The sequence below is a fragment of the Notamacropus eugenii genome, chromosome 5 (genome assembly GCF_028372415.1).
Source record: "Notamacropus eugenii isolate mMacEug1 chromosome 5, mMacEug1.pri_v2, whole genome shotgun sequence".
NCBI lineage: Eukaryota > Metazoa > Chordata > Mammalia > Diprotodontia > Macropodidae > Notamacropus > Notamacropus eugenii.
In genome coordinates this window covers 421,960,867-421,979,785 of record NC_092876.1, presented here as the reverse complement: position 1 = coordinate 421,979,785, position 18,919 = coordinate 421,960,867, and the positions used below count along the sequence as shown (strand labels likewise).

Sequence of the window (18,919 nt, the reverse complement as noted above, 5' to 3'; positions counted from 1 at the left end):
CAGACCAGGGCTCCCCAAGGGGGCAGGAGCCTGGATCCATTGTGGAAGGTCTGTGCATAAACCCCCTGAGGGAACTGAGCCTGAGAGACGGCCCTGCCCCGACCTGACCACCTGAACTTAATCTCACACTGAAGAGCAGCCCTGCCCCCGCCAAAAGCCCTAAGGCTGGAAGCAGCATTTGAATCTCAGACCCCAAACGTTGGCTGGGAGGATCAGGAGGCGAGGTGGGTGTGAGGAGAATATTCAGAGGTCAAGTCACTGGCTGGGAAAATGCCCAGAAAAGGGAAAAGAAATGACTATAGAAGGTTACTTTCTTGGTGAACAGGCATTTCCTCCCTTCCTTTCTGATGAGGAAGAACAATGCTTACCATCAGGCAAAGACACAGAAATCAAGGCTTCTGTGTCCCAGCCCACCCAATGGGCTCAGGCCATGGAAGAACTCAAAAAGAATTTTGAAAATCAAGTTAGAGAGGTAGAGGAAAAGCTGGGAAGAGAAATGAGAGACATGAAGTCAAAGCATGAACAGCAGATCAGCTCCCTGCTAAAGGAGACCCAAAAAAATGTTGAAGAAATTAACACCTTGAAAACTAGCCTAACTCAATTGGCAAAAGAGGTTCAAAAAGCCAATGAGGAGAAGAATGCTTTCAAAAGCAGAATTAGCCAAATGGAAAAGGAGATTCAAAAGCTCACTGAAGAAAATAGTTCTTTCAAAATTAGAATGGCACAGATGGAGGCTAATGACTTTATGCAAAACCAAGAAATCACAGAACAAAGAGAGAAGAATAGAAAAATGGAAGATAATGTGAAATATCTCATTGGAAAAACAACAGACCTGGAAAATAGATCCAGGAGAGACAATTTAAAAATTATGGGACTACCTGAAAGCCATGATCAAAAGAAGAGCCTAGACATCATCTTTCATGAAATTATCAAGGAAAACTGCCCTGAGATTCTAGAACCAGAGGGCAAAATAAATATTCAAGGAATCCACAGAACACCACCTGAAAGAGATCCAAAAAGAGAAACTCCTAGGAACATTGTGGCCAAATTCCAGAATTCCCAGGTCAAGGAGAAAATATTGCAAGCAGCTAGAAAGAAACAATTCAAGTATTGTGGAAATACAATCAGGATAACACAAGATCTAGCAGCCTCTACATTAAGGGATCAAAGGGCATGGAATAGGATATTCCAGAAGTCAAAGGAACTAGGACTAAAACCAAGAATCACCTACCCAGCAAAACTGAGTATAATACTTCAGGGGAAAAATTGGTCTTTCAATGAAATAGAGGATTTTCAAGCATTCTTGATGAAAAGACCAGAGCTGAAAAGAAAATTTGACTTTCAAACACAAGAATGAAGAGAACCATGAAAAAGTGAACAGCAAAGAGAAGTCATAAGGGACTTACTAAAGCTGAACTGTTTACATTCCTACATGGAAAGACAATATTTGTAACTCTTGAAACATTTCAGTATCTGGGTACTGGGTGGGATTACACACACACACACACACATGCACACATGCACACATACATAGAGACAGAGTGCACAGAGTGAATTGAAGAGGATGGGATCATATCTTAAAAAAAAAATGAAATCAAGCAGTGAGAGAGAAATATATTGGGAGGAGAAAGGGAGAAATTGAATGGGGCAAATTATCTCTCATAAAAGAGGCAAGCAAAAGACTCATTAGTGGAGGGATAAAGAGGGGAGGTGAGAGAAAAACATGAAGTTTACTGTCATCACATTCGACTAAAGGAAGGAATAAAATGCACACTCATTTTGGTAGGAAAACCTATCTCACAATACAGGAAAGCGGGGGATAAGGGGACAAGCAGGGTGGGGGGGATGATAGAAGGGAGGGCATGGGGAGGAGAGTGCAATTTGAGGTCGACACTCATGGGGAGGGATAGGATCAAAAGAGGATAGAAGTAATGGGGGACAGGATAGGATGGAGGGAAATATAGTTAGTCCTATACAACACAACTATTATGGAAGTCATTTGCAAAACTACACAGATTTGGCCTATATTGAATTGCTTGCCTTCCAAAGGGAAGGGGTGGAGAGGGAGGGAGGTAAAGAAGTTGGAACTCAAAGTATTAGGATCAACTGTCGAGTAATGTTCTTGCCACTAGGAAATATGAAATACAGGTAAAGGGGTATAGAAAGCTATCTGGCCCTACAGAACAAAAGAGAAGACAGAGACAAGGGCAGAGAGGGATGATAGAAGAGAGAGCAGATTGGTCATAGGGGCAATTAGAATGCTTGGTGTTTGGGGGGGGAGGGGATAAAAGGGGAGAAAATTTGTAACCCCAAATTTTGTGAAAATGAATGTTAAAAGTTAAATAAATAAATTTAATTAAAAAAATCTTATAAAAGTGAATTTTGAAAACAAAAAAGAAATTAATTAAAAAATTATTTTGGATCATTTTATTGCTGAGAATAGCTGTCATTCACAGTTGACCATTGTACAATATTGCTGTTACTGTCTATAATGTCGTCCCAGTTCTTGTAGCGTATATTTTTAAGCAGGAAGCTGCAGATTTTGTTCATGACATTTTTGGATGTGGTAAATTTGGAGTTTGTTTTACAGTTTGGTTTATGAATTCTAGCTCTATTTTGTCCACTGCTTTTATTTAGTTCTCTCCAGTTTTCTTTTTGATTTCTTTTTTTTAGTCTTCTGTGTATTCATTGTTTTACAGCAGATTGCCCAACACAGATCATCAAAACTGCCAAATAGTCAGCTATGCAAAATAGTATAATAGTATATATAGTGCTTAAGTACAAATGGGAGACATGATTTTTTAAAATAAATACTTAAACACAAATTTATGGTTCTATGAAAGAGCATTTAAACTAGATAGTCTAAGTTAATCTGCCTCCTTGGACCCATAGTAACTGTTATTTTCCCAAAAACCAATAGAATCTATGTACTGAATCATCATCAGTTCCACTGTGTGAATAGTGAAGCACAATAAATGAGTTCTTTATTCTAAGAGCTTTCTTGGCTCCCCTATAAACATGACCTGGCCTCAATAAGACAACAGGAATTTCTTGAAGGTCAGTGGTACAAAATGCTAAGTATAATTAAGTATTCTACCTGATCTATATTCACTGGTTCCTTTTTTTAGTTAAGATGTACTTAGAATACTTCAGTTCATTATATAGGACAAACACAAAAGTTCCACCCTTGCCCCTAAGAACACTGGACTAGGCACCCTTGAAGAAAGTTTTTCTACCCTCATCTTTAACAATCTTCCTCCAGCAGTCAATTGTCCCAGTGTACATGATATCAGCTCCTTTGTACCCAGACTGCATCATCATCTGACACCTTACTGTATCAAAGGGTGGAGAACACACCTGCTACAGCAGTCACTGTTTGTGAAATCATCCAACTTGTTACAATTTGAGTGTTCTTCAAATCTGGGAGCATAAGTTTTGCTGTAGCATAGATTCCAAAGTAAGCTGCTCTATGATACTCTGCACTGAGACACTGAAACCTTGATACAAGCCACGAATTCCATCAGACTTGGTGATTTTCACAAGGCAGTTTCCTAGGCCTTTGAATTCTCTCTCAGTGCTAGATTTCCCAACCTCAGCTGCCAAGCGGGTTCTCGAAAAATCCAAGGGCTAAACAAAGCAGAGAGAAGTGGCACCAGCTGCACTACCAGAGGCAAGATTGTCAGCAAAATACCTCCAAAACTGTGCCTCCTTGTCTACTCCTCCCCAAGACACCTGCATATACTTATCCTTAAAGGCAAAGTTAAGGGCCTGGCTGGGGAAATGTCTGATGATATTTGCTAAGTTACCTCTCCAGAAGGAAAGCATCTTTTGTTCCTTTGGAATTCAGACTGTACAATCCATTATGCATTTGTAGTGCTTATCTTTAGCAATTTGTTTACTTGCATGCTGCACCTGCAACAGTAGTTTAATTCTCTCTGTTGGGGTCACTGCAGTCTTGGAAATTGAGCTGTTATGTCATTGGCCAGGAAGACCTTGGTGAAGGAGATGGGGGGTTCCATCATGGTTCCAGACTAGGAAGGTGTTGGCATTGGAGAAAGAAAGCTGGTGAAAGAGGACTCAAAGCTGGGGAACTCATTGCTGCTTTCCTAGTTTTTTGCTACATCCCTTTTGATTTCTCAAAATGTAGTATACAAGGTTTTTGTTTGGTAATCATTTTCAGGAAGACCAATGTTTTTTTTTAAGACTGGGTCTCCCTATCTCACCCATTCACTCACCCAGGAAGTATAAGAGCCACTCATAAACCCAAGCCTGCTGCTGATTGTCTTGACCTCCTCCAATATCCTACTTGGGTCAGTTCATCCCTTCTTAGGCAGTCTGATGGCCATCAGTGTGAGACTTACTGCAGATACCCAAACAGCTTTAACCCTACTGAAGTTTGGAACTCCCAAACTTGACTGATTAACCAGTTCCAGTCTCCTTAACAGCAGGAGTTACAGGTGTGCATCACTGCACCCTGCTCAATGATTCTTAAATTATTCTTAAATTATCTTTTCTTTTCCAGTTTTCCATGACATTTCTTCTTGTTAGCAAATGCTTCACATGCTCTAATTTCTCAATCTTTTGATTTTATTCTAATTTATTACCTCACTGAATCATTGAGTTGGTTTATTTTCTAGGTTGCCGCTTACTTGGGTAAGGTTTAAACTATCCATTCTAGTTTGTTTATTCTCTTTCCAAATGTTCTAGTTTCATTATTTATCTCTTATTGTTACTGCTGTAGTTGGGATAGTAAAGATGGTAACGTGAAAGGTTCCAGCCAAAACAGGATCTTTCATAAAGACTCTCTAGGAACAATGAAAGAGAGTTCCAGAGGACACAAAGGTTAATCATTAAAAAAAAGAAAACCTCCAAATAACTCCTCCGTTCTATCCAGGAATCTACCAGAAGCCAAAGTGATCTCTGGTTGTGTCCCGCCAGTGAGGGCCTAGACTAGGGAAGAATTCAGAATCCCTGAGTTTCCCAGGGGATGGCAGGAGCAGAGTCAGGGCCATCATGTGAAAAGCTGAGAGGCATTACATACCCAGGAGACAAACTCTGTGCCTGTGAAGTGATCTTTCCCTAGGAATTTAGAAAGCATGGAACTTAACTGACAAGAAATAGGCCAAAACCTGTATGAACCTCCAGGCTCCTGTCCCCCGAGAGGCAAGTCAGGGTGTTCCCACCTTTACTACCTCCACTTTTGCCTTTTCTCAGCATCCTGATTTCCTCATCCTACAACCTCCTCAACTCTCATGACCTCAGTCTCCAGCAAAGGAGCCATTATGCCTTAAACCCCCAGCTGACATAAATTTGCCTTAGGAAACAAACTAGGAATTCCTAATTATATCCCTAGCTAGAATGAGGGTTAGACAGCAGATCACAGCATGTATGCTCATTTGATACGTTTGGATCTATAGAAAGGCCTCTGATATGTTGGATTAGTACTTGGTAGTACTTAAATGGATAAGAATCACATAAGATTAGATGACATAAAAGAAAAGATACCAACAAAATCACTTTAAAAAGCCACATAGTATGAAAAGACATGGATTGGTTATGTGCTGCAACATTAAAGAAAGTACCCATATCAATGACATTACAGACCCTTTGAAGTATTGACGTAATTTCAAAATTCATTATCGGTAAAAAATAAATACTAAATAGCAAATTATTTCGTTTTCATCAATAATTGCACTTCATTTTACCTTCAAGAAATAAATGAAATGCTGGATTTTCTAATGCACTGCATTAGAGTTTTATTAACTGTAAAAAAACTTTAAAACAATTTTTGAAAAAGAAACAATTGCAAGAAAATTAAAGAAAAAATAAAGTGCATTTTGATGTAGAACTTTGATGTTGTTCAATAGACTTGCCTCCATTTACTCCATTTAAAGTAATTTTCATTCTCAACAGTAGAGGGCACTTAAGTATACAATGAAAATCAATTAACAAAAAAAAAAAAAAAAATTCCCATTAAGATAATATTATAGCTGCAGGAATTTTACAAAGGATCTGCTCCAAATCCTTCATTTGAGAAACCGAGACCCAAAGAAGTGAGGGGACTGTCTTTATAGCTAGTATTTAAAGTCTCTTCCAGTATTATTTTATGGTAATATAAATACTGTGTGCAAAACCATTTTATTAATTGCTAGAGGATACAGAGACACAGAACCTGAGAGGCATTCAGTCTAATTGATGAGGCAAGGAGACTTGTAACCAAACTGAGACATTTAGGGATAATTGCACCATTTGGAGATCTTGGGCCCCAATTAAAATTAACACCACCTCCCTACCTGCTCCTTCAATTACATTTTTATTTGATCCATAACTACAGGGCTCTTTGGCTGCTCAAATACTCATACCAGTTATGATGTCATATCCAGGCCTAGCTACTCCTCCTTTGCCCAGGCTCCAAAATGATCCCTGTATCTTCCCCTTTTCTCCATTCCCAAATCAATATCCCTAATCATTCAGTACAGCTCAGTTCAGCCAAGAGGCTTACTGAGAAGACAGTATGAAGTAAGACAATGGCTGACCTCAGAATCAGAAAAGCTGGGTTTACTTTCTGGCTTTGTCATTAACAAACTGCATGACTTCGGTCGTCACATAATATCTCTTTGATAAGATTAAGGGTTTATACTAGATCTCTAAGATCCTTTGTGACTCAATATTTTCTGTTCTGGCTGATTAATGTAATTCATACTATCATATGAATGATTAATAGGGCTAATCTGTGTATCATTTGCATTCAAAAAGAGAAGCTCTAATCAGGAAAATGGGCAATATTGGGGGGAGGGGTTATCAAACTTTTAAAATTTAACCTGGTTCTCCACTCCAGAAAAAAGAGCCAGAAGTTTGTCATTCTACTTTTAACAGGTTGCATGCTGTAATAGTTTATCTAACATGATTTATTTTTGTTATGGTTCGTCTACTTTTTGGTCAGAATTCTGTTTATTATAATTTTGCACTAATTGGTAATGTAATAAAACTTAACATTCATGAATTATAAATATGGATGGAGAAAATGCAATTATTTGCTTTATGTTACTATATAAATTTCTCCATATGTGTAAAAACCCTAGATTCACTGACAGTTGAAACATATTCTTATGAGCATGAAACATTTATGAAACTAAGTATTGTTAGTTTCTTTTTTTAGGGGTAGCTTTTAAAGCACAAAAAAAACCATATGCTAGAGGTCCTGTCTGAGAAAAATTGGTACTGGGGAAAGGTCCTTTGAAATAAATCAAATTTAAAACAGAGAATAATATCTCACAGTAAATATATTAAAAGTATATACATAAAAACGTAAGTATAATATAAATAAAAATATATAAAAATATGGTGGAAAAGGGTTTGATTAAACTTTATATACTAAAACTTGTAAATTAAGTTTACTTCATCTTATATATGATAAAAAGTAGGCAATAATGATCATTATACACTATACATTATACACTCTTTCTTAGAATAAAAAATAAAGGGAGTTAATCAATCACCCCACTTTGATAAACAAGCACTTTGTAAGTAAGTGAGTTGTTTTTCAGTCTTTTTTGACTGTTTCTGACCTCATTTGAGGGTTTTTCTTGGTATGTATAGATAATGGAGTGTTGCTATTTCCTTCTCCAGCTCATTCTACAGATAAAGAAACTGAGGCAAACAGGTTTAAGTGACTTGTCCAGGGTCAGAGAGCTAGTAAGTGTCTGAGGTCACATTTGAACTCAGGTCTTTCTGACTCCAAGCCCAGGACTCAGTTATAGCCTCCCTATTATTAAGTGCTATGTGCTATGTGCTATGTGTTAAATACAGTGCTAACTGCCGAAGACAGAAAGAAAGGGAAAATTGGAGTCTTGGTCCTCAACTCACATTCTAATATAAGAGACAACATGTAACAATTATTTGCGTTATAAAATACATGATGTTTAAGTGGGGGGTAGGGGAGAAGGTGGGGAGGGTGACCTCAAGGGGAAAGCACTGCTACAGTGAGAGAGCAAGAAATGCCTTTATTTTTATCAAGGTATCAGATTCAAATGGAGTGGAGCGGTCTCAACCCTACCTTTACACCCTCTTCTCAGTTTTAATATTTACTGTCCTATCAAATCTACTTGAGTGTGTTGTCAAAGGTCAAATCCTGGATGGAAATTTTCCATTTCTGACTCCTTCCCCATGTCTTGTACTGAAGAGTATTCATGCAATTACAGTCAAACTTCGTAATTCTTATTCTGGCGTTCTTCCCAATATATGAAGGCATCATTTGACAAACGTCATTTTTACAAAGTCTTCATCGGCTGCTGCCTATTCCGTTGCTTTCAAAAAGGAATGTCCCTATTCCAAAAACAATAAAGGAGGACAAAGGAAAAGAAAAGCAAGTCTTCTGTCTTGGAAGAAAAGCCTGTTCCAGGACAGAATTCCCTGAGCATTTGGGGCTCTCCTCCCAGGGAATAGGGAACTTTGGTTGACTTTAGGCAGCTTCTCACCCTTAGGTGAGAAACCAAAATGTCCAGGGTTTAAAAAAAACAAACAAAAATAAAAACCCTATCCTTAGTGGATGGGACCATCCTAATTGGGGTTTGGACACAATTTTCTGAGTGCTCTTTTCTACACAGGGCATACTAAATTTCCTCTAGGGGTCCCTATAGTATAAGTAATTCCATCAAAAGTTCAGGAAAATTAAATTTCTTCTGGATTTCTATTTCAAAGGGCACCTGAAATTCCTTCCAATAAATCCCTGACAGTTCAAGGACCCTCTAGTGGAATTCCAAACTAACCCAATACCAGTACAAGCATACTCAATTAAAAACAAAATCAGTTAAGTCTCAAATAATTTGGTGGTTCTGAAAACTGGAAAACCTGCAATCCCAAAAGATCTCAAAGAAGTTCTGGACCCAATGGGGTACGTGCGCCCCAGTCCTAGCACCATATCTCTCTCCAAGCCCAAACACTTTCTCTGGCAATAACTCATGAGTGGGCCCCTGGGAGGCAAAGTATCTCTCCCTGTTACAAGAACAAGCTGACCTTCATAGAATTTCCCTTGTATGAACTGGACTATCTTGTAATAGCAAAACTATAATGTACTGATACTTATACAATCCAGAGGTCAAGCTATAGAAGTCAACTCCAAAGGCTACCTTGTTACAGACATAGCCAACCAAAAACACAGTGCTTAGAACCTGCCTCCCCTACCCACTTGGGTTTCCAGTAATGAACAATGCCTGAGTCCAAGGTACAGAAACTGTATCTTCCTTCTTGCCTCCAAACCACCTGATTAGCATACCTGACACACCTCTCACTGAACTTTTTCTATATAAGCTTAAGCAACACCCTTATTAAGTGACAAGTTCCCTAAGGAGCTCTGTCCACCATATCCGTATTATAATAAACTTTTTGCCACTTGACTGGAAAACTGCTTGGGTCTGAGAATTCTTTCTAGCTAACTCTGCTCTGTACTTTGATAGTTTTGGGGTCCCTGCACCCCGAAACTGCATCAGATCCATATCACAAATAAAGCAAGAATTCTAGGTCTGCTTAAAGTTAAAAAAAAAAAAAAAGAAAATATGAATATTTATGAACTATCATAGTATGTTCTGGGTAAATTGCTAGGCACTACTATTTTTAGGAATGTAAACTCCATATTTCTTATATTAGCTTTAATACCAATATGAAGAGAATTCAGTGATAGTGAATGTATCACTATGTAAACATTAACACATATTTATATATATAAAAGCCTGCAAAAACCGCCTAAAAAATTAGCCAAACTTAGGAAATACATGAGAAAAACTGACTGCTGTATAATTTCATTTTATTTTTATTTTTTTAATTTTTTTAAAATTTATTTATTTATTTAACTTTTAACATTCTTTTTCACAAAATTTTGGGTTCCAAATTTTCTCCCCTTTTTGTCGCCTTGCCCCACCCCAAAACACCGAGCATTCTAATTGCCCCTATCACCAATCTGCCCTCTCTTCTATCATCCCTCTCTGCCCTTGTCTCCATCTTCTCTTTTGTCCTGTAGGGCCAGATAACTTTCTATACCCCTTTACCTGTATTTCTTATTTCCTAGTGGCAAGAACAGTACTTGACAGTTGTTCCTAAAACTTTTGAGTTCCAACTTCTTTTCCTCCCTCCCTCCCCACCCCTTCCCTTTGGAAGGCAAGCAATTCAATATAGGCCAAATCTGTGTAGTTTTGCAAATGGCTTCCATAATAGTCGTGTTGTATAAGACTAACTATATTTCCCTCCATCCTATCCTGCCCCCCATTACTTCTGTTCTCTCTTTTGATACTGTCCCTCCCCATGAGTGTTGACCTCAAATTGCTCCCTCCTCCCCATGCCCTCCCTTCCATCATCCCCCACCACCCTGCTTATCCCCTTATCCCCCACTTTCCTGTATTGTAAGATAGGTTTTCATACCAAAATGAGTGTGCATTTTATTCCTTCCTTTAGTGGAATGTGATGAGAGTAAACTTCATGTTTTTCTCTCACCTCCCCTCTTTATCCCTCCACTAATAAGTCTTTTGCTTGCCTCTTTTATGAGAGATAATTTGCCCCATTCCATTTCTCCCTTTCTCTTCCCAATATATTTCTCTCTCACTGCTTGATTTCATTTTTTTAAGATATGATCCCATCCTCTTCAATTCACTCTGTGCACTCTGTCTCTATGTGTGTGTGCGTGTGTATGTGCATGTGTGTGTATGTAGAGACCTGGCCAAAGCCAAGGCTCCTTCCTTCTTCCTCTCCTTCCTTGTGCTGGAGATAGGAGAAGGGAAAAGGGGTGATTATGCATAACCAAAGTTCATTGGTATGGAACTTTCTCTTTACTGATGGGAATCAATGAGCCGTGCCTATGTGAAGGGTAGGGTGGAGTTGGCAAGTTTGAGAGAGAACTTTGATCTCTTCAGTTTTTATTGAGCTTTCTTTGAGTCTCTTCAAGTCTCTTTGGCTCTTCAGTCACTTCAGGCATCTGGCTTGAAGAGAAAAGATGGAAAAATGCCAACCCTACTTAAGGTGATTGAAGGAAAAGAAGTCAATATAAGAGGAGCTAGCAGTTACCATCATGCCCCTGTCTCCAATTTGATACACTAGACACTTGGGAGAACTTCCCCTTGGGTGAAATATAATAACAGATTGTTTTAATGATGACTACTTTGTAAAATAATTTAAAATCTGATACTGCTAGATCACTTTCCTTCATATATCTTTTCATTGATTCCCTTGATACCCTTGTTTTTTTGGTCTTCCAGATGAATTTTGTTATTATTTTTCCTAGCTCTATCAAACAATGCATTGGTAGTTTAATTGGTATGGCACTGAGTGAGTGAATTAATTTAGGCAGAATTGTCATTTTTATTATTGGCCCAGTCTACCCATAAGCAATTAATATTTCTTCAATTGCTTAGATCTGTATTTATGTGAAAAGTGTTTTTGTATAGTTCCTAGGTTTGTCTTGATAGGTAGACTCCCAGTGTATTTAATATCATCTGCAACTATTTTAAATGGAATTTCTCTTTCCATCTCTTCCTGCTAGACTTTGTTGACAATATATAGAAATGCTGTTGATTTCAAGCTATCATTCTTTTTTTAAAAAAATTTATTTTTAGTTTTCAACATTCATTTTTGTAAGATTTTGAGTTCTAAATTTCCTCCTCCTTCCCTTCCCCCTCCCCAAGATAGTATGTAATATGATATAGGCTATACATATACAATCATATTAAACATATTTCCACATTAGTCATGTTGTAAAGATGAATCAGAACCAAAAGGAAAAACCATAAAAAAAAAAAATGAAGAAAATAATATGCTTCCAGATTTACATTCAGACTCCATAGTTCTTTTTCTGGATGTGGATAGCATTTTCCATCATGAGTCTTTTTGGAATTGTGTTAGATCATTTCAAGACATCATTCTTAAGTTTCTCTCCATAGTTTATTCCATATATCCCCATAGATCAAATGTTTAAAAAAACATATTCTTTCCCTGATGTCATAGGGAAAAGCAACTCATAGCAAGACATTTATCAACTGTGACTTCAAAGATGCCAGCACAAACTGCTTTTTTCCGCAGTATTACATTTGGCTCTTAAAGATACAGAACTAGTATCTATACTTCTTCGTGTGAGTTAAGTGAAATGAGGATTCGTTTATTTGTATCACTTCACTATATATTTTCAATATCAGAGAAATTTGCTGGAAAGATCCCCCCCCCCCCAGTTAACTCTTTCCTTTTTTTAAAAAAAAACCTTAAATACCAAAAATAAAAAACAGAATACAAAAAAAAAAGAAAATTGAATATGAAACCATGAGTTTCTATTTCATGTTACTTGCTTTTAAAAAAAGTATAATATTCCACATGTTCATTTTAAAATTGTCCTGGTTGTCTGTGCTTCTTTCTGAACCTCCTTCTTCTAGCAGTAAGCACCCTGACATACACAGCAGGGACGCTGTCACAGGTTCTTGGATCTGCTTTTCTAAAAGGAAAGGAAACTTCTGAGGGGTTGACAATCACTTTAATCAAGCACATGTATCACTCACTTAGTTCAGGGGAAAAAGTCAGCACCCTGAACTTCAGAGAAAATACAGAGAAATCAAAAATCAACAGACATGTTTCCAAATGTCTGAAATAAGCAATATGTACACCACAGATCAACAGACAGATCCAACTGTCTGACCATTATAGACTCACATAGTTACCAGAGAGGGAAGCACCAACATCTGGGTTTTCAAAGCTGGGGAGTTGCTTAGAGGCTTCCCCGAGTCTCATCTGGCACACAAAGCTTCTTCCAAAAATTAAGCCCTGAAGTAAAACTACACCTAAGAGTCTTTATACACTTTTTAGAACTAAAGGGCATTAGGACCCTTGAGAACCAGTGCTTCATTAGAAACTTAACAAAAGGTATGAGTCTTTCCACAAATCTTCCCTAATCGAATTCCCCTTAATGGGCAGGCCTGTTAAGGTGGGGAATATTTTTAATCACATTAAAATAATTAACAATACAAAGACATATACTGTTTCTAGTTAAAGTGATTCTAGTTTCTGTACTTTACTCCTAGTATAGACTCTTGGTTGATAAAGGCAAGATTTAATCAGAGGCCCTTGATTGTACTAAAACAAAAACAGCAAAAGATTCTACTCTTCTTGCCTCATACTTCTGCACTGCTTTTAAAACAATGTTTTAATATCACCTTTTCTTCCTTTCCCTCCACCCCCAATTAAAAACTAAGAGAAAATTAAAAACATTATAACTGTAACCCCTTCCCCAAATCTCATTGGCATAAGTCTCTCTCCTTGTTGGTGATGAATGCTCTGTCCTGCATGAGTAGGGCAGAGTTGGTAATTTCTTTGAGTCTTTAGGACTCTTCAAGCTTTGGTACACTCGAGCACTTCTGGCTTCCAGTTTCAAGAAGGAAAATAAAAGAGGCCAATCCCACTTCAGGCTGTTGAAAGAAAAGACTCTGGAAAGACAATGTCCCTGTTCCCAGTTTGTTATTCTAGAGTTCTAAGGGAGTTTCTTGTGGGTGAGATCCAGGAAAGTCTTTCTTGGTTGATCTGAGTTACCTCCTTTCCAATGGGAGAGCTCCTTAATTCTGTATTGTCTGGTATATATTGTCCTAGGTTTGTCTTCTCTGATTTCCATTTTGCAATGATTTAGATAAATTGATTTCTTTTATACATACCATGTATGTTCATTGTGGAACTGGTATTTGGTGGAAAAGGGAATTTAGATTGAACCTGTACCGTAATCTAACAATATTTAAGGAAACAGACAGATATAATTCTAGTTTCATACCCTCCCTCCTCTAAGGAGCCACAGGCATCACTGCTGCTGGTTGGTCCACTACATTGATTAAATCAAGAATGGCACCACAGGATAGCTTGGGAAATTCCAAGGAGTTCTGGCCAGTCATGCCAGAGCTTGGGTTCCTCCTCCTGTCACTGGTCATCCTTTACTGATTCAGAAATTTCCTTCTGCAATCAATTAGCCCCTTCTGAAGGACCCAGATGTTCCTTGCTAGGAATGACCTTGAAGCTAGGAATGACTAGTCCAGCATTGCTTACTTGTACTCAGGAAAAGAGACATAAGGCAAAAGAAGTAGGTAGTCAGTACATGTGTTCTATTGCCTATATGCAAGAAGCTACCATTTTTGCCAGGTTTGGGAAAAATTCTTAGGGGCAAAGTCTCTTCAGAGGCTTCTTGCCCACTCTTTACTACAAGTCCCAGAAACAATATTAAAAGTCTCAGTTCTAGAGTAAGAGCAAAAGATATATTTCTTTTTAAATTGATGCCATCACTTTCTAACCCCCTGTTCTGGAGCATATTTGTAAATGTTCCTGATTTGGGAAAGGTCTCTGGTTTCCTAGGGAAAATTAAGAATTATCCTTTCATGTCCTTCCCTTTGTACCAAAAAGTCCCAACCAAGTCTACATGGTACTGTTTCTAATGGCCTCCTGGATACCACATAGAAAAGTCCTGAGTAGTTCCTCAAGTAATTTTTTCTAATTTTTAAAATTAAAATTTATTTAAAATTATGTGTGAAATATATATCAATATATTTTAAGTTGACAAACATAAAAAATTAACATTTAGATGTAAACGAATTAAAAATTGAATCCTCCTAGGGTGAGAATTTGGGTAGGCTCCTAGGGTAACTATTGTAACTACCATTCATCATCCTCCCCACCCAACCTAGTACTTTGTAAGCCTGATGGTTTGAATTATCAAAGATTGGCCTGGTGGTCAGAAAAACTGTGAGGAATATTTTTTAGAATTCATACGGCATGCTCCTTGGTTTTTGTTTAGTTTTGGTTTTGGTCTTTGACTGTGGGAAGGTCATTTGTTTCCTTGAGTGTTTCTAAACTTAAATTATTAAAGTCATTTTACTTGAATTTTGTGGTTTATTATTGTTTTGCATTTTGAGCACATATTTTAAAAAGGCATGTGCCTATTGAACTAAGGAACATTTGGGTTTAGGCTACAATATTTGACTGTGGGCAGAGGTTAGTTTGTTTTTGTTTTTTTTAAAACAGTTTGTTCCTCATTCAAATACAAATTTTATAATAAGGTCTAAAAAGACTCTTGAGCTACCAAAATTTACCTATTACTCAGAGAAATTTATCTATATCTTGTGATACCTAAGTGTCAAATTTATATCACAGGTAACATATAGATAAACTTGAGGACAATTATCTGATAACCATTAGAGATAAATCTATCTGCAAGCAGAGGTCTCATTCTTCAGCATGTGTCTTTTTCTTTCTTTTTTTTAAATTTATAATTCATTTATTTTTCAATTCTTAACATTCACTTCCACAAGAATTTGCATTCAAAATTTTCTCCCCATCTCTCCCCACCCCAGGATAGCATGCATCCCATCCACCCCTTCTTCCAGTCTGTCCTCCCTTCTATTACCCACCCTTCTTCCATCTCCCTTCCCCTCTATTTTCCTGTAGGGCAAAATAGATTTCTATATTCCATTGACTGTATATCTTAATTTCCAGTTGCATGCTAAAACAATTTTTAACATTCATTATTAAAGCTTTGAGTTCCATATTCTCTCCCTCTCCACCCACCCTCATTGAGAAAACAAGCAATTCAATATAGGTCATACATGTGTAACAATGCATAGTACTTCCATAATAGTTATGTTGTAAAAGACTAACTGCATTTCCTTCTGTCCTATACTGCCCTTCATTTTTTCCATTCTGTCCCTTGACATGTACTCCCACAACAGTGTTTGCTTCTGATTATCCCTTTCCCCAATTTACTGTCGCTTCTATTATCTTCCCTCTCCTATCCCTTTCCCCCTTGCCTTCCTTGCAAGGTAAAATAGATTTCCATATTGAATTGAATGTGTGTTATTCCCTCCTTAAGCCAAATCCCATGAGAATAAGGCTCAATTATTTCCTTTCATTTCCCCCCTCTTCCCCTCCATTGTAGAAGCTTTTTCTTCCCTCTTGTATGTGAGATAATTTGCTACATTCTACCTTTCCATTTCTCTTACTACTAGTACATTTCATTCAACAGTAAATTTTATTTTTTTAGGTATTCTCCCTTCATATTCAGGTTATCATATGCCCTCTATATATACACACACATATGCATACACACATGTGCATATACATACATACCCATACACACACACACACACACACACATATATATTCCCTCTAACTACCCTAATACAGAAAAAAGGTCTCATGAGTTACAAGTAACATCTTTCCATGTAAGAATGTAAACAGTTCAACTTTAATGAGTTCCTTAATCCTTCTCTTTCCTGTTTATCTTTTCATGTTTCTCTTGTTTCTTGTATTTGAAAGTCAAATTTTCTATTCAGCCCTGGTCTGTTCAACAAGAATGCTTGGAAGTCCTCTATGTCATTGAAATTCCATTTTTTCCCCTAAAGTGTTATACTCAGTTTTGCTGGGTAGGTGATTCTTGGTTTTAATCCTATCTCCTTTGACCTCTGGAATATCATATTCCAAGCCCTTCAATCCCTTAGTGTAGAAGTTGCTAAATCTTGTGTTATCCTGATTGCGTTTCTACCATACTTGAATTGTTTCTTTCTGGCTGCTTGCAATATTTTCTCCTTGACCTGGGAACTCTGGAATTTGGTTACAATATTCTTAGGAGTTTTCCTTTTGGGATCTCTCTCAGGAGGTGATCAGTGAATTCTTTCCATTTCTATTTTACCCTCTGGTTATAGAATATTAGGGCAGTTTTCCTTGATAATTTCTTGGAAGAGGATGTCTAGGCTCTTTTTTTGAACATGGTTTCCAGGTAGACAAATAATTTTTAAATTATCTCTCCTGGATTTATTTTCCAGGTGAGTTGTTTTTTCAATGAGATATTTCACATTGTCTTCAATTTTTTTATTCTTTTGGTTTTGTTTTATAATTTCTTGGTTTCTCATAAAGTCATTAGCTTTCATTTGTTCCATTATAATTTTTAAAGAATTATTTTCTTCAGTGAGCTTTTGAACCTCCCTTTTCATTTGGCTAATTCTGCTTTTTAAAGCATTCTTCTCCTCATTGACTTTTTGGACCTCTTTTGCCATTTGGTTACTCTAATTTTAAAGGTGTAATTTTCTTCAGCATTTTTTGGGTCTTGTTGGGGGTGGAAGCTCAATTCCATGTGGACAGTCTCGGGCGGGTAAAGGTGGGAACTTCTAAATCTTAGAGTTCTCATGAGGCCCCCCATGAAACACCAGGGAATCGAGGAGTGAGACCGAGCTATCTCGTGTATTTCCGCCTCTTCCCGTGAGAAACGTGATGGGAGGAGCATCCCCGCCCTCGAGACTGTCCCGGATCTGGGCACACCTATTGTTATCTAACAGGCACGGTATTCAGGTGCAAACTACATGGCCGGAGAGCTTAATTAGGGTCAGGAAAGCCTGAAGGCGCTCTTAGCACGGAGGGGCCCTGACAGGACAGAAGGCTCCGTTTTTCCTCTCTTCACTCTCCTCTCCCCCTCCCTCCCCACTTACACTTCTGCTTCCAATCTCTTACTGTAAGATCTTTGCCTCCTTGGGAGATTTCTCTCTCCCTCCTAAGGAAGAGCTCCCCCTGCACATGTAACCAGGACCCTGAATAAAGCCTAACCCTTGTTCGACTCCGGAAAGTCTCTTCTCTCATACGTTTATCCGGTTTGGCCAACCGAAGACCTGGGACAGGTAAGGTAAGACTCGGGTAGCCCTCAGGCCTCTAGGCCTGGCAGGGTCTCCTTTAGCAAGCTGTTGACTTGCTTTTCATGCTTTTCTTGCATCTCTCTCATTTCTCTTCCCAATTTTTCCTCTACCTCTCTTACTTGATTTTCAAAATCCTTTTTGAGCTCTTCCATGACCTGAGACCATTGCATATTTTTTTGGAGGTTTTGAATGTAGAAGGCTTGACTTTGATATCTTCCTCTGTTTGTATGCTTTGTTCTTCCTCATCTGAAAAGATGGAAGAAAATTCCTGTTCATCAAGAAAGCAGTCTTCTATAGTCTTATATTTTTCATTTTTGGGGCATTTTTTCCAGTCAATTACTTGACTTTTAAGTCCTTTGTTAAGTGGAGGGTATACTCTAGGGACCTGTAACTTCTCAGTTCCTCAAGGTGGCACAGTCAAGGCAGAGGAGTTTACTCCTGTCTTGCCCTGTGCTTTTGTCTGTGAGCAATCACAAGCATTCTTATCTGCCCAGGATCTGTGAGTAGGATTCCCTCTCTACGGCCTCCACCAGTTCCACCACACCAGTGCTCCTCCTCACCCTAGGACCACCACCCAGGACTGAGACCCAGATCAGCTGCTCAATTCCCCCAGAGTCTTTAGATAGAGGGCTCCAAAAATGGATGCTGTTGCCACAGTAGCTGCTGCTGCCCTGGTTCTGGGTCTGGGGCTAACCCTGCTCCCTTCTCACCCAGGTGAAAGAACTTTCTCACTGACCTTTGAAGCTGTCTTTGGTGTTTGTGGGTTGAGAAATATTGGAACCACAGCTGCTGCCCATGATTCTGTGCCCTGAAGCCTGCCCCAGTCCTGACTCTGCTGTTCTAAGCAGCCAAGGCTGGGCTCTGCTCTGAGCCTGGTGTGATAGACCTTTCCTATTGGCCTTCCAGGCTGTCTTGGGGTAGAAATCTCTTTCACTGTGTCATTTTGTGGCTTCTGTTGTTCTAGAATTTGTTTAGAGTCATTTTTTACAGGTATTTTACGGGCTATTGGGGTAGAGACAGAGCAGGTCTGTCTTTCCACTCTGCCAACTTGGCTCTGCCCTCATTTGTCTTTTTCTGCTGGGGGTAAAACACTTTCCATTCCCAAAATTCAGTGTTCCCTTCTGGTTGGAAGGTAAGCTGAATTCTAAGTAATTCCTTTAGAAGAACTTGAAAAAGGCTTAAATTATACAGACTGCAAGGTTAAGATCAACACATATGGTGGGGATGGAAATTACTAT

The 18,919-nt window shown here is 38.3% G+C and overlaps 1 pseudogene; it reads right to left on the bottom strand.

Moving 5' to 3' along the window:
• Positions 1–3,207: 3,207 nt before the first annotated feature.
• Positions 3,208–5,637, bottom strand: LOC140508007 (ADP/ATP translocase 3-like; annotated as a pseudogene).
• Between the last annotated feature and the right edge of the window lie 13,282 nt (positions 5,638–18,919).